Genomic DNA, 16738 nt, shown 5'->3' with positions numbered 1-16738 from the left:
AAGTTTGATCATGTATTACATGGCATAAAGTACTCACTGCTATACATGATAAGGATTTTGCAGTTCACCTTGGAGAACCATAACCTCATAAAGAAACATACCCGTCAGCTTAGTTCTTTTGTATGGTCATGTTTCGCCTCAGTGACTAGTAATATCCTTTTTAAACATAAGGGGGATAGAAGCACACTGCCTGACATCACAGCACAGTTCACCCCTTAGCATTATGGTAACTGCAGTACAATGTTTGCACTTACTTGAATATTAGCTGTAGATTTTCACCAGAGTTGGTGCAGATAGTGCTAAATCTCTAGAAACATGTGTTTCAGGATTTTATCCTTCATCAGTATAGATCCAAGAAAAACTAATTTTATCAGAGGTTGCTGAGAATGCTGCCACACTCCGCTCAGGTCTCAGTATCTCTCACAGGGGCACAGGTGCATCTCCAGAATCTCAACAAGCCTGCTGACTCCTTATACTGTAGATCAGGGTGTACTTTATGCCATATAAATACACTATTGTCCAAAAAAAAGAAAGTTAACAACTAAAGGGACAACAAGTTGGCAACTTTAATCCCCTCCTAAATGTGTACCCTTGATGATACAGTCACCTTAACAAATGCATCTGCTAGGGAAGTTGCCTAGATACAAGCACTAAATACACCAATGATATGAACATATATGTTTTATGAAAGAACAGGCATGAATTACACAGAATTCCCACGCTCACATAAAATGTCATTGGTAAGTGAATTTGCAATGCCATTAGCAACATTTTTGGTAATACTGCAAATGTGGTTCTATAGCTAATACGTTGTTGTGGGTTTTTAAACTTAATCGCTACTATAGGGCAATATTCTCTGAATAGTTTGCAGGTTTTTATTCTGATGTTTTAATTTTGAATGGCGTGTACTGTTTCAAGACAGGTATACCTATAAGAATAGACAAGCAATGCCTTTATTTACAGTCAATAAAGTATTCCCTTTATAGCACATTAAATGGGGCCCTATTATATTTGCTGCACTCTTTCCATGTATGCACCATTGCACACCTTTTAAAATGTGCGCCGGGTGCAAGCAGGGAAAGTGTGCCCTATTATGCAGAATGCTCTGCCCCTAGGGCACCTGTGAACTTGTGCTGCCCTGGCAGCAGTGCATTCAAGTGAAATATGGAGTGGCTGCTTGAAAGCCGCTCCGTGTTTCACACTTTTAAGAGGGGAGAGAGATTGCCTTGCAGGTGGGTGCAATGAGGGACTGCACCCACCTGCACGGGGATTTCTGGGGGTTGTCCCTTCCAGAGGAATGCCTTTAGGAGGCTCACTAAAAGTGTGCCACATTTTTGTTGCACAGTTTCAGCGCACCTCCTAAACGCATTTTTGCTTCTGCTCCCGCATACATAATATGCAGCGAGTGCTGGGGAAAATGATTCTTTCAGTGACATAGCTAGCCCTTTGGCTGCCTGTGGTGGTCCCTGCATTTGCCACCCTATGGCAACCACATTGAAGAGAGGGAGGGGTGCTGGGGAGATTTCTCTGTTTGCGGCCGCACTGAGGAGCGTGGGGGTGCTTGCGAGTGCTGCCCGAGATGGCAGGTAACAGTGGGGTGAAACCGCCTCAGCCCTCCTCCTTCCTATGCCACTGGATTCTCTCATTTGCACGGGGCCATGCCACCATGAAAATTGGGTAGCACCTTCTCATGATAGCACTATTGCTACATGTGTGCCAACGCTATCAGTACCATAGAAATTGATGCACAAGTGTCTGCGGCGTCTTCTCTAATACCATTGTGCCCTGGGGGCTTACAAAGCAGGCACACACACCCTTTTGCATCTTGGGGCACAATGTATAATGGCCCTAGGTGTCTTTCCCTTCACTTCTAACCTGGCAGCTGGTTTGCTCTCATCATCATTGAGAATATTCATTTACCTTGTATAATTAGCGAAGTATTCTGCAGGATTAAAATCCAGTCCATTTCGTCAGTTTTCTAACAGTTTCCTCTGTCGCTCCTCGTTTATCTTTAGGTATATCCACCAAAATATGAGTTTAAGATGATGGATACTGTCCTGCCGAGAAATTAATATAGCAATTGGATTAAACAAAAGATTCCATAATGGAATCAAACCGTAAAAGCGCGCAATACGCTCTGCATAAACAATGCACACTGTATTAATGTTTGAAGCTCACATTTAATCAATTATATGAGAATTCTAGTCTGTGTTGACCAATATGTAATATTTGTTAATTTGTTTACACCCTTCAGCCGTCATCTCATAAATAATAAAGAAACAAATGTATCTAGCTAATGGTTTTGCTTGCTATATAAACGCAATAAAGGCACAGAATTGTACAAGTGGTCATTTTTCAATTACTTATATTACTAAAAATTATTATATTCAATAAAAGTGCGAAGAATCTAATATTATCAGGTAAAATATAATTTTTTAGTATTAAATACACTCTCTTTGGTTACCATGAGCCTACCGCTCAGTGCCAGAATAAGATATGTACCTGATTCGCTAATAAGGCTGGCAACGCTCAAGGCTTCCTGGCCATACATAAACCACATAGCTTCGCAAACACTTTTAAATCATAGGGCCATATTCTCAAGGAAGTGGCGAAGGAAGGCGTTAGGCTTCTTGGCTTAACACCTCTCTACGCCACTTCGGAAAGGCGAGACTGCACCCTATTCTCAAGGATAGGGTGCACCCTCGCGTTTCCCCCTGCGATGGCGCTAAGTTTCACAACTTAGCACCAACGCAGGCACCCTTGCATCAGAGTGCAAGGGTGTCTGCAAGCAGGGAGGTTTGTTTATGTACAGGAAGGTGTCCCTTCCCGCACATAAAGAAACCTTAAATGCCAGTTTGTAACTTACATGTGTGCTGCTTCATGCAGCACACATGTAAGTTATACAATGGCGTTTTAAAAAAAGGTTTGTTTATGTACAGGAAAGGACACCTTCCTGCACATTAACAAACCATGGCATTTTGCTTTTTCCATGTGTGTTGCACAAGGCAGCACACATGGAAAAAGCAAAAACGAGGAGAATTAAAGCATTTCTCCTCGTTTCGCCACCTTAAGACCTGAATTTTTCCTGGTCTTAAGTTTGGAGCTACCTCCTATTTACGCTGCCCTTGTGAATAGGAGGTAGCGTCAAACTCAATGGGTGTTGCGGTGGAACGCCCACGGCAACACCCACTGCATGCCCCTTTCACGCTAATAATAATGTGAAGGTGGTCCTATTCACAAGGCAGCGCTAAGCTGCGTTAAGCCACTTAACGCTGCCTTGTGAATAGGGCTAAGCCCCTATCGCCAGAAGTGACGTTGTGATGGTGATGGGGGCTTGAGTATATGCCCCATAGTCTCCAAACACTTGCACCTCAGGGTCGTTCTCTGGACAGTGCTTCATTGCTTCCGATCACTGAGGTTAAACATGCTGGTGCACTAGAAATCAAAGTACTTCTTCCGGGTGACAAGGCACTCAGACTTAGTGCTAAATGCAAACAAAGACCAGGGGCTACATATAAACATTTAGGCACATTTCTATTCAAGTGATGAACACAAAAGTTTCAATAAACAACCTGCGATAATGACGGTAACATGTCCTGGTAGATCGCCTTTACACGACAAATATAAATACACCGTAGGCGTTTTCGGTGTGGTGTCCTTTGATTCTACTTGTAAGGAGCCAGTCTGGCTTTGCAGCTTCTAGAGGTCAGACATACATCACGAACTGCAAATGCTGATCCATATGAACATTTTCAAACAAAAGAAAACAGCAGAGGAATTTGGCAATGTTTTATAGGATCTTTTCTTAAAATACTCTTGCATCCTAATCCTGTAATTTCCTATAGAACCTAGACCAGTATTTCCCCATGGACGGGTTTTGTGTTTATTCGTCACATTTTGAAATACCCATCATCCTCTTGCAGCCTAGTTGGCTGACAGCACCGTCGCATTAGTCTGACACATTGTGAAAGAGCTCAGAAATGATTTTATTGATCAGGTTCATGAAAGAAATTGTCTCTTCCAAACAGGAGGAGAAATGCACATGACTCCATCCATAGATGGAATCTATGCTGTCCTCTATGAACGCTTTTTGACATAGTCAAGGATTTTGTCGTGATCGATTCGTGATTAGCGACTTAATTGTACGCCACATAAGGGTTTTATTGCACTTCAGTGCTGATGCCAAAATATTTCACCTAATCAGGGAGCTCATTTGTGCCACACACCGTGTCTATAATATTGAGAAAGAAGAAGGGCCACTATTATGTGTCTTATCCAATCAAAAGTGGTGGGTAAGAGACAACTGCTCTTCAAATCTTTTGAAAGTGATGGTGAGAAGCGTAAGCCTCATTTAAAACAAATTGCATCTAACATGTTCTGGGAAGGCTTAGGAAACTATTGCATAATCCTGGTCCCTTTCTTTGAGTGGATCATTTCATTGGTGTGGGAGAAAGAAATACATCCTTCTGGTTTCTGACCTTTGCCTTCGAGTACAGTAAGGACAGGGAAGCAACAAACGAAAAGGACAATTCATCAGAGATTGCATCAGGTTTTGCTGTCACAATGATGTTTTCCCAAATGGCTCACTCTTTTGTCTTGCAATAATTGACTGTATAATTGAAAATCCCATGCCCAGGTGTCATTAGACTGAATGTAGAACAAGGAAAGATTTTTGGGAACATTGTAAAAGAGGAATATTGTTTGATATGATCTTATTCAAAAGCTACTAGAATCTCTGTATGAAACTCCGACAAAATAAGGAATTGGTGGGGGAATCAGGCCCAGAATTATGCATTCTCCCACTTTCCCTAATTTCTTAGTTGACTTCTTGTGATATGTGAAGAAGGGCATATGTTTTAACGTTCTCCCTGATGTCTTTATTTGTACATGAAGGTGGTACTGTAGGACTCTAGAAGGCAGGGGTGAGTCGAATATTAGCAATTGAGCGAGTGAGAGCTGGAGGTTTCTAGGACCATAGATGGCTGCTTAGACAAGCAGCACCTTCAGCTGAATTCATAATCCTTCATAATGTGCCACACCCTGGTTAACCTGACCACCAACAATCAAGAACGGAAACACACTGAGGATGAGGCTGCTGCCAGGCAAGAACCTGGAGTGACATCTTACACATAAAGTGACACAGGGCTCTGCCTGAGTGGTGTGGTTCCTCTGGGTCTCCAACAGTGAGTGCATATGCCCATAGAGCAGCAGTGTGCTGTGAGCAGATGGAAAGAGACATGCAAACCTGGCCTGACCACCAGAGCAGCAGTGGGTCCTGTGTATCTAGGCTCTAGTTGTGCACCTGTTGGGATTGCATGAAAGAGTGAACTGACTGGCTGGTCACTGAAATCAATGCTACAACAAAAGTGACCCAATCAATTAATACGGAAACTCATTAAACGCTTTGTGAAAAGGACTGAGAGGTACAGACTTTCCTTCTTCTAACCAACTCTCCAACGCATAGGTATGTAAGAGAGGTCCCTAATTCACAAGACTCCATACATACTTAAAAACCACAAGAACCGTGTCCAAATGCAGCAGTCACTGTGTTCGAAAAACCAAATTTATAAACATACCCTGTGAAATCACAGATGTAGAAAAGCCACCAGTGAAAAAATGTGTGCAAAACAAGCTAGTACCTCACGTGCGCAACACCACAGCGGGCTTATACTGGTTGAAATATCACCAGTTATGCCACGTTTATCATCATAGGTAACTACCTTGAACAACAAAACTGAAAACATGTACCAGAAAAAAATTCATTAATCAAACAGGTGAACATATGTGAAAACCTCACACACTTCAGTCCCAAATTAAAATTGAGATAGATCCATAGCAACCATATTTTTATTCTTAGCTCATGGATCAATTCAAAAATAAAAACGTGCTGTATCTTAACAGACCAAATGACGTTGGGCCGACATGTTTCATTGCCTTTCTCTCATGGCAATTTCTTCAGGGCACCAGGACTTCGTCCACCTTATCTGCACAATTGTTGCAAACTTATTGTGACCGATGTTAGCCTAGGTCTCTCATACCAGGTCAACACTGCGTCACACAGGCACTGCTATTTCTTCAGTGGTCCTGTCTCTCAGAACATTTATACTGTCATAGTTTGCATGTAAGTCGCGAGCAGAGCTTCGTCTCAACCGCGCGCTGGTCACTGAAATCAAGCCTGGTGATCAAGCTATTACTTCGTATTTACTAAACCACGAAAAGTGACATTACACGACTTAGTAAATGCAAAAAATATTTTTTTACGTCAGGGCTTGACTACAAAATTGATGCAACCACTAACGCAAAATCTCATTAATTTTCTGCCCCAAGTTTTCAGAAGCCAGCCAGGAGAAGCTTGAGGTCTCTAGACTGATAAGAAAGTACTTTCATTAGTCAACATATATACATAAGAAGAGAGGCAAATAACGAGTAATTTTCTAACAATAAACACATTCAGTGTTGTGATTAATAATATAAATACGATGCAAGAGGTCTTTGTTCTTTTTTATCTTGTGCTTCTTTCATTCATTCTTTGTCAGAAGACATGAACATTTACCAACAGCTAACGTATTTCACCCACAATTCGGGGTTCTTCAGGGCTGTAAACATGGCAAACAGGACTATCAACATATTTGACAATACACAGACAATTGTCATACACATATGTAAAATCTTATGCACAAGCACAAATCCACATAAAAATGTGCTCAGGATCATTATCAAAAAATCTATTAAGCAAAACAGACAGGACTATCAACATGTTAACAATACAAATAAAAAGTAACAGACACACACGAAAAGACCTTCTATATAATTTGAAATCTACATAAACGTGTACTCAAAATAGTTATAAATGAGGGATGAAAATCAGTTAAGAAATCTATTATACATTATCAGTTCATACATATATTGGTAGTTTGCTCAGAGGATAAAAGTTCTTAAATACTCACACAATGATAGTTCCATGTGTGTCTATATAAAGCACTATATTTAGCCAAGAAATAGGTAGGTTATAGGAGCACATTGTAGCAATAAGATTTCTTTTCAGATAAACACGTGACTAAATATTGCACCAGAAAGTACAGTGTGTCTTGACGAAAGAATATGTATGATTTTAAGATTTTGACCAGAACAATGTGGAGCATTACACAGAAGATGCCTGTCACTTGCGAGAACTAGCAAGTCTTACTACGGTGGGTTTAACTATTGGATCTAAATAATGGCGTTGATTTCTTTTAAATCAATGAGATTTTATCTCTCTTGATTTACATTTACTCGTGAATTAGGTGTGAACAGATGGTGCTCTCTAAAATAATAAAAATTATTACATTTCGCATCCAGTTTCGGAGGGTACAATTTTGGTATTGTATGTAAGGGTGGGCGTAGTACGCGAAGTAGCACTTCGCAAAGCTACGCAAAGTGAAGTTCGCACTACGCGAGCTACGCGTAGCACTTCGCGAACTGCGTAGTAACATGTTCGCACTGTGCAAGATGTTGTTTTCAATGATTGCACAGTGCGGACAAGCAACCGGCACTGTGCAATCATTGAAAATGGCATCTTGCACAGTGCGAGCTGTAGTTTTCTGCTGCTCGAGTAGATTTTTACTCGAGCGGCAGCTTTCTCAACGCGAACTGGTAGTTTCTCATCGCGAGCGGTCGCGAGCATACGCGACCCCTCGCAATGAGAAACCTGACCTCCTCGCATTGGGAATCTCGCCGGGAGGTTTATTTTCAATGCTCCCGATCGCCAACTTGATGTTGCTGATTGCGAACAAGGAAAAAGTCTCGCCTGGATGTCATTTTGCTTGCTCGCGGTCGCCAACTTGACGTTGAGGACCGCGAGCAAGCAAAAAATGACCGCAGCACTACGCAACACTACGCTACGCGTGTTCGCACTGTGCTACGTGCAGATCGCGTAGTGCGAAGTAGCGCGAACTTCGCAAACTACGCGAGCGTAGCGTAGTGCTTCGCCCAGGCTGTATGACGAAAGGAGCTTGATTACTCATTATGATGTTGGAGAAACTCTTGGAATTTATTATGATCAATGTCTCCGTCTGCCTATTTCTTGGCTAAATATGGTGCTTTTTTACAAACACACATGGAACCATCATTGTGTGAGTTTTTAAGAAATGGTTTCCTCTGAGCAAAATACCAATATATGTATTAACTGATAATGTGTAAAATATTTCCTAATTAACTTGCATCCTTCATTTATAATAACTATTATGAGTACACTGTTATATAGAGTCAAGATTATATAGAATGTATTTTTCGTGTCTGTCTGTTACGTTTTATTTGTATTGTTAATATATTGATATTCCTGTCTGTTATGCTTAATAGATTTTTGATAATTATCATGAGCACATTTTTATGTGGATTTGAGACTGTGAATAAGCTTTTACATGTGTGTCTGTCAATTTTATGTGTATTGTCAAATATGTTGCTAGTCCTGTTTTTCATGTTTACAGCCCTGAAGAAGCCTGAATTGTGGGCAAAACACGTTGGCTGTGCAGAAATGTCCATCTGTTCAGACAAAGAATGAATAAAAGAAGCACAAGATAAAAATAGAACAAAGATCTCTTGCATTATTTGACTCTCTTCTTATGCATATATAATGACTAATGAAAGGTCAATGATGGTGGCTGGCATTTAGAGGTGGGCATTTATCAGGGATTAAGTGATTGACCTGGTGATTTATTACATTCAACACATGTAGCGGTGCGGCAAAGTGTGTCCCTTGCTGCCATTGCCTATATAGCCTTTAAGAAGGAACTGTCCCAGCAGTTGGAGAAAAGTGGGACTTTGTCATGTAATTTTTATTTCTCGGAAAATCGTACAAGATTCTGAGATTTCCTCAAGAAGGCTGCACCTTGTCCAGGAATTTTGTGCTCTTTTTGGACAATAAAACCAGACTCCTCCAGCTCAAAGCCTTTTGCCAGGACGAAAACATGTTCAGGACGGATCTTGTGTTAAAGCTATCATGCTACGTGGAGCTTTGCTCCGCAGAGAGTTCTGCTGTAGTGTTGTTATCTAGCAATAGCCAATATTGCTTGAAAAGGTCAAACTTTAGTTCTTTCCAGAAGTGGAGAATGGGTGACCCATCTCTGATTTGGAATGTGATGAAATAACTGCTCCTGTATATTGTTTTGCAGAACTACAGGCTTGTTTAACTAAAGCCAACTCTGAGGTCAATTGCAAAAGAAATACGGGAACAAATTTGGAAACCTTTTGTTTGAATTTTGATGCTCTTCTATGACAATGAGCTGTACTTATATTGCTGTTCTTTTGAAAGATACATTTTGTGGTAAAAAGCCACACTTGAACTAAAACAGGTTATAGCACAGGGATGAGTCCAATTATAAGTTGGAATCTACTTAATTTGAAATCATTAACACATTGGCTTTAATTCAAAGACTATTGTATACATCAAATGTATTTAGCTTTTACTGTGAGAACTTTAGTAAAAGCATTTTACAAAATGCATTTAACGTGTTCAGGCAGAATTGTGGCAGTTTTTTCTTTGCAATATAGGAACACCTACCTTAAAGAGAATTCAGAAACCGCTTGCTCAGCAATGAGAGAATAGATATAGCGAGAAGGTATAGTGCTCCTTTAACTCTCTTTTCCTAAACTGTGACATGCAATTAGATTGGAATTTATTGGGTTCTTGTTTCCCAGAGAAAAATGTCTGTTACCGATATGTTTATGATTGACGACATGACAAAGTTCACCACACAATACTAGGATATTACTGCAAAAAACAAAAGACAAGTGCTGCAGAATACACCAACATCCAAGATACAATTACTTTGCATGATTGCCACATGCCATCATGTACACATAATCTATCAAATCATAATATTGCACTGTTTTCTCCACATAGCTGCATTTGTGGGACACTTTTCTGTGTCCCATTAGAAATATTAATATATTAAAAAAGGCACACTATATTTGTTTTACAAAAAGTGCACACACAATGACTGAATGCCTAAAAACTATTTTACAGTGTAGGTGCATCAAATTATTTTATAGGACAAACCTATATATCATTTAATATTTAAGTCTGCAACTTGGCCTGGGACAATGCTTGAAAGCTCATTCACACTTATTTCACACTTAATTTTCAAAATACTATTGATTTGTAAAATCGCATATTGGATAGTGAGCTAAACATGACCCTTATAAAAATGTACTTTAAGAAGCCTGAGCCAACACTGTCTTAAAATCAATCCTTTTTGGTCTGCCTAGATCCAATTTGGCCCTACTAAGGGCATCCCTCAAAGTCTGCTGCAAGGCTCATCACTGGATCCAAAAGAAACAACCTCATCACTCCTGATCTGAATTAACTGAACTGGCTCTCATTTAAGGCAAGGATACAGCTGAACATTGCTTGCATGTCCCATAAAGCCCTACTCTTGAATAAACCAAAGTACTTAGCTTAAACACTACAGGTGTCTGGTGGCTTTAGATCATCTAGAAGCTCCAACAACCTATTTTTGAAACCTTAGAAATTTCTGGGGGAAAATACCTATAGCTGAGCTTTCTCAGGAATGGCCCCAAGAATCTTGAACTCCTTGCCCCTGATATCAGAATAAATCTTTCAACTGCATCATTCAAATAAGAAGTTGAAGTGCTGCTCATGAACTAATCTCTACCCTAGGACCTACTTACTTATTTACTGGCACTGATATATTGCATAGTCTGGTTTTTACCCTCTTGTTATGTCCTTGTTTATTAGTTATTGTCCTTGCCTGTTTTACTCCGTACACTGTCAGCATATATGTTTGTTGGTTGTTTATAGGTGTTTTTTTCTTGACCGACCATTTGTAATGCAGTCTGATACCATCTAGGATCAATTTCACTCTCTATAAAACTTCATAAATAAAATAAAAAAACACTCCTCCATAGCCTTAATACACATCCTTGGCTGGGAGGGTTAATGACCATGGATCAGAAGACCGTGCCCCAGCTCTGAGTTCTGAGAGGACAGATTGATGTGAACGGCTGACTGCTTAAAAGGAAATATCTACTTGGTAGTGGACAGGAACAGGTAGAAGAACGAAGGACAGCCCTAGCACTAGCTCTTATGACTTAGATATGTCATGGAGGGCTTTCTATATTCCTCTCTGGAGGAAGGAGGGTGGGATAGTGATATGTGAAGATTGGGAGTATGGTGTAAGGTGGTTCATATGCATGAATATTGGCATATGAAGATGGAAATCTAGAATGTGAAGGTTAGCAGAATGTTGGGGTTTGAGAGGATGGGCAGTTACTGAAGAACAGTTCGGAGTAAGGGAGTGTCATGTTTATTCCATAATATTTCACGTACCCTTGTTTGTTAGAAGAAGAAATAACACCTAAAAATCATCATTGCGTATGCCTGCCTCCTGATTAATAACCTAAGTAACTGTGCCTATTGAAAATGGCCATTTCTGCAGTTTTACCCCAAATGTTTTGCCTTCCTCCTACTCCTTTTAGGACCGTTTTTGTTGGCATTAGTATGCTTATGATCTGTAATTCAAACATGGCAACACTGGTTTATAGACAATTGCCATATCTGATTTACTTACAGGTCCCTAGTAAAGTACACTGCATGTGCCCCGGGACTAGAATTCAAATGTTACTAATGTGCCTGCAGCACTGATTGTATGACCTACCTAAGTAGCCCTTTAAACATGTCTCAGGCCTGCATTTGCGGAGCCTGTGTCTGCAGTTTTAAACTACTATGTTGACATGGCAAGTTAACCTACTTGCCAGGCCCAAACCTTCCATTTTATTACATTTAGGTCAACCCTAAGGTAGGCCATGGACAGCCCATGGGCAAGGTGCAGTGTATTAATGTAAGACATACTTTTAGGTTTTACATGTCCTAGTTCGTATGCAGACGATACCCAGCTGGTGCTGGGCATCCATAAGGATGGTCTCACGGTAGCAGCCAACTTTCAGAAAGCTATGCTTGAGGTTAGTAGCTGGATGGCTTTGAACTGCCTTCGCCTCAATTCGGATAAGACCGAGATCATGACCTTTGGAAGACTCTCCCCTGAATGGTCCTTTGGTTGGTGGCCAGAAAAGCTTGGCCCTCCACCTGTCCCAGTAGAAAAAACCAGAAACCTGGGAGTGATCTTTGATAATAAGTTGGTTTTCGACCTCCACACCAACAAGGTTGTGTCGTCGTCTTTTTTCATCTTGAAAAAAATCAAGAAGCTGCTGCCTTATCTCCCGCCGTCAGCTGGGAAGACCCTGGTCTCTACCCTAGTCTTCTCCAGGATAGATTATGGGAATGCACTTCTCCTTCACACCCAGAAGCGTGTCACAACGAAGCTGCAATCTATTCAGAATGCGGCTGCTAGGATTCTTCTCAACATCCCTCGTCGCAAATCTACCACTCCTGGTATTCGTCAGCTTCATTGGCTGAGAGTGGAGAGCCGCGTCAAGTTTAAGGCCCTCTGTATTGCTTATAAGGCTGTACATGGCATTGGACCTAGGTTCCTGGTTGAAGCTTTCCAGCTGTACACTCCTAGGAGGCAATTAAGATCGGCCAATAACAGTCTCCTCCCGGTGCCACGCACAAGATCGGTCACCTGGGGAGACAGGCGCTTTCTTGTGGCCACTCCAAAACTTTGGAACCTCTTGCCACTAGCCATCAAAACTGCCCCGAATCTGATGAGCTTCCGCAGGCTCTTGAAAACTTGGCTGTTTAATCAGTAAGAGGATGACTTGATGATAGATTCCAGTTGCTCTACAGCGCCGAGACACCTTCGGGTATTTGTCGCGCTATAAAAGTTGCGTAAATAAATAAATAAATAAATAGTTGTGAAATACTCTTAAATTTGCTTTCCACTACCACAAGGCCTATCTTTCCAATAGGATAACATTGGGATTGCCTCATTGCAGTTTATGAGTCATTTCCAATTAGAAAGAGATGGAACCCCACCTCCCGAATTTGATGTCTCTGGACTCACAATTTAAAAACACAACTGATGGTGAAGTTGGTTTTTAAATTGCAGTCCTGAAAATGCCACTTTAGAACGTTCGAATTTTGTTACTTAAACCATTTGGTGCCTTCTGCCTGTCTCTGAAATAAACATCTGGGGTGGGTGACAGCTGACTTCCTGGATTCCTTCTATACAGCCACACACCAAGGAAGGGTAGGTGTGACTGAAAAGCCATCGGCATGTTGATGAATCTTGCTGAGCAGGATGGGAGGGAGGAGCTGACACTTTACACATGAAAGTGTTGTGTCTTGTACCTACACAAAGGATTGCATACCCTCCTTGAGTGAGTCTGAAGCCAGGGAAGGAAACGCAGGGTCTTTTGAACTGCAAAACATCTCTTTTGAAGTCTTCTACTTCAAAGGCCCAACTGGGAATGAGTACTGGACCTCTGACACCACCAAATCACAGCACTGCTGGAAATGAGGACATTCTGCAGGGAAGAAGGTCTGCTGTGCTGTGAGGCAGTCTGCCACTTTGCTGAACTGCTTTGCTGAGTTGGCCTGCTGCTGCTTGCCTGGGAGTGAGAATGACTGGCTCTGCATCTCTACATCGCAGAACCTAAGTTTTTCCAAGGACTTGTTGGCTTACCTCCAGTATCAGAATTCTTAGGGATATCAAAGACTGTGCTTCCATCTTCACACAGCACCTTGACTTTGCTTGCTGTAAGTACTGCTCTCCCAAGTGGTGCCAACCCAGTCCAGGGCCCTTGGAATTGATTGTAACAGTGCTAGATCTGCCAGAGCCTGCGCATAGAAGCCATTGCACCACTCAGAACTGATGCAGAGCCTGCTGCAATATCAGGATCGACATATCACAGCTGTTGCAGGGCCTGTACCGGTGCATCACCCTCAGAACCACTGCATCGCCGCCACTGCATGGAGAAGATCAACGCATCACCCTCGAGTGTGGATTAACCAGGCTCAACACATTCAAAGCTGCCACACACGGAACCCACGCTTCACTCAATGGAACCGAAGCATTGCAGCAGTTATGTGGAGGAATCCAGAGCAACACCCCACCTGCATGGGGATCCTCGGCGTATTTCATGCTGCGACAATGATTATGGTACTTTTGCTCAGTGGATCCTTCATGGGTCCTGTAGCTGGCCTGAGCTCCATCACAGGTGGTCTGAACTCTTGACTTTGTCTCGGTCCAAAGCAACCAATTCACTCCTTGAGCTCTATTTGCTTCTAAGTGCTATTTTTGCATTTAGTCTTTAAGAATTCATATCTCGACTTCTACTGATTGGAATTTTGTTGTTTTGGTCTTGTTTTATTCATAAAATTATTTGATATTTTTCTAAACTGGAGTGGAGCCTTTTTGTGCTGTTTTGACTGTGTTTCTGTGTGTTTTTTTACATATTACCTCTTAAGTTAAGCCTGACTGCTCTGTGCCAAGCTACTACAGGGTGAGCACAGGTTAATTTGGCCTGTTTTTGACTCACACTGAATGGTTCCTACTTGTACAGGGTGCATATCTCTGCCAGCCAGAAACCCAATTTCTAACAATGCCCCATCTAGAGTTGCCAGAAGGCTTCCCATTGCCATTTGTAATGCGAGCCTAAATTGACACCTTGCAGCGAGAAAGCCTTTCATCTGGCCCGATGAATACATTTAAGCAGATAGAAAAAAAAAATATTCAGGCACCGATTCGGAGTAGGGCCGAATACAGTTGGACGTGTAAATATTAACACCCAGTGGTGTGTCATTTACCGTGTTTTGAAAATACTTTATATTGCGAGTTTGGCACCTCAGATTGAGGCATAACATGTAGACTCTGCATTTTAGCTGTTTTTGTACCATATTGCTTGGATTTGTGTTTGCCTGGTTTTACCTGGCTAAGGGGCCTATGCATCAACAATGCCATTTGCGATTCCTTATTAGCGAAAAATAAGGAATCGCTAATAAGGAATAGCAAAAGGCTATGCATGTAGGAATCGCTATTCAAATAGCGATTCCTTAATATTCCTTATTACCGAATCGGTAATACCGAATCGGTAATAAGGAATACCTACCCATTCATTCCTATGGGCTTGGAGGCCCATAGGAATGAATGTAAAGCCACTCTGTATTAGCGATTCGGTATTACCGAATCGCTAATAGCGGGAGCACTTTCAAGGGTGCCAGGGTGTCAAAAGGACACCCTGTTGCACCCCTGAAAATGATATGTGCACATATGTTGCACACACACATGCTCTAAGGGCATGTGTGTGCGCAACATGAAACTTTGAAAAATGCACAAAAGTGCATTTTTCAAAGTTTTTGCAAATTACCATGCAGTTCATCTTCATGGTAATTTGCTCCCCCTATTAGCGAAATCGCTAATTTTTTAACTTTGATGCATTGCATTTAAGGAATCTCACTTTGGTATTCCTTAAATGCAATCGCTATTTAAGGAATCGGTATTTAAGGAATCCCTATTTAAAGAATCGTTATTTAAGGATTCCTTAAATAGCGATTTCTGCTTTTGGGTTGATGCATTGGGATTGGGTATTTTTTACTTATTACCGGGAGCTATTACCGAATCGGTATTTTACCGACTGGATTTTGGGTTGATGCATGAGGCTGTTGATCTCTTAATGGAATACTGTTGGGCACCAGTCCTTACCACCAACCAGAATTCATATTCATGAGCTAACACAGTTAATGCAGAGATCGGGATTTCAGCCCGGATTTCAGAATCAGACCCTTGGCCTACACAGTGTTTTGTAGAATTGTAATGAGGAATCAAGCTGTAAGAAGAGAGGAACGCCTCTGGTGTACGGCTCCATGTTCTGATTTTCACTCTTTGCAAAGGGGATGACGTGGAGTCGGTCAGCATGTTCAGCTGATGGCCAAGCAAAGTCCAAAAAGTCGCAAACATGCTTTGTATCGGTGCATTGAGTCTCTTTTAGGCGGGCCAGCCATGTCCATTTAGTGGTGCCGACCAAGGCGAGGTGAGAAGTGACTTTTCCTGTGCCATTGGCCAACTTGCCTATATCTCCCTTAAGATTTGTGGGGCATATTATCAAGAACGGCACAAATATTATCGCCGCTTTAGCGGCAGGAAACTTTCTCTAAAGCGGCGATAAGGGGCTTGGTAATATGCCCCAGACAATTCCAATAGAAGCCCAGGTTCTCATGTTTGCGCCGTTCTTGATAATATGGCCCGTGGAGTGCCCGTAGAGGTGCAATTAGTGTGTACCTACAGAGAAAGGCACAGAGTCACAGATACAATTAAGAAGTTGAACAAAAAAAATAGCCAATACAAATAAAAGCGTCGTAGAGACTTAAAATGTGCCCCGGATTCACACCGAGCACATTCCTCACTTGGTGCCTTCGAGTTTAGTTTCCATGACAACAGCAGTGACGCTTAAGCGGTCAGATGTCATCACATCCAGGATGCCTCTGTGGTCGCGGACACTAATGAACTGGCCAACTTGAAGTAATCAAACCTGATGACTAATATCTATCAGGTTATGAACACTGTTCCCGAAGAATGTTTGTGACACGGTTCTGGCGGCAGCGCCGTGACCCCTTGTTAGTTATTATGTTTAATGGCGTGTTCGCTTCAGTGTTTAAACATTACTCACTTGAGATCTCATTTTGCTTCAAGACGCTTTCACTCCCTCCATTTTTTGTATTCAATATTCACTGTGTGGCTTGGCTTTTAATACATCTCTAATGGGTGTTTCTTTGTGGTGTGTGTTGGAACTGAAAAGGGTCTCCCATTGCATGCCTCGCTTGGACAGTGCCGTTTTGATGCTC

The 16738-nt window shown here is 41.7% G+C and overlaps 1 protein-coding gene across 1 annotated transcript in view; it reads left to right on the top strand.

The window, feature by feature from the left end:
- GABRA3 (gamma-aminobutyric acid type A receptor subunit alpha3) overlaps positions 1 to 16738 on the top strand; it is a 1714543-nt gene that overhangs the window by 431691 nt on the left and 1266114 nt on the right. The window lies entirely within an intron of this gene.

This window comes from Triturus cristatus, chromosome 5_2, assembly GCF_964204655.1.
Source record: "Triturus cristatus chromosome 5_2, aTriCri1.1, whole genome shotgun sequence".
In the NCBI taxonomy this organism is placed as follows: domain Eukaryota; kingdom Metazoa; phylum Chordata; class Amphibia; order Caudata; family Salamandridae; genus Triturus; species Triturus cristatus.
Note: the sequence above shows the minus strand (reverse complement) of the source record. Positions and strands in the feature narration are given on the sequence as shown.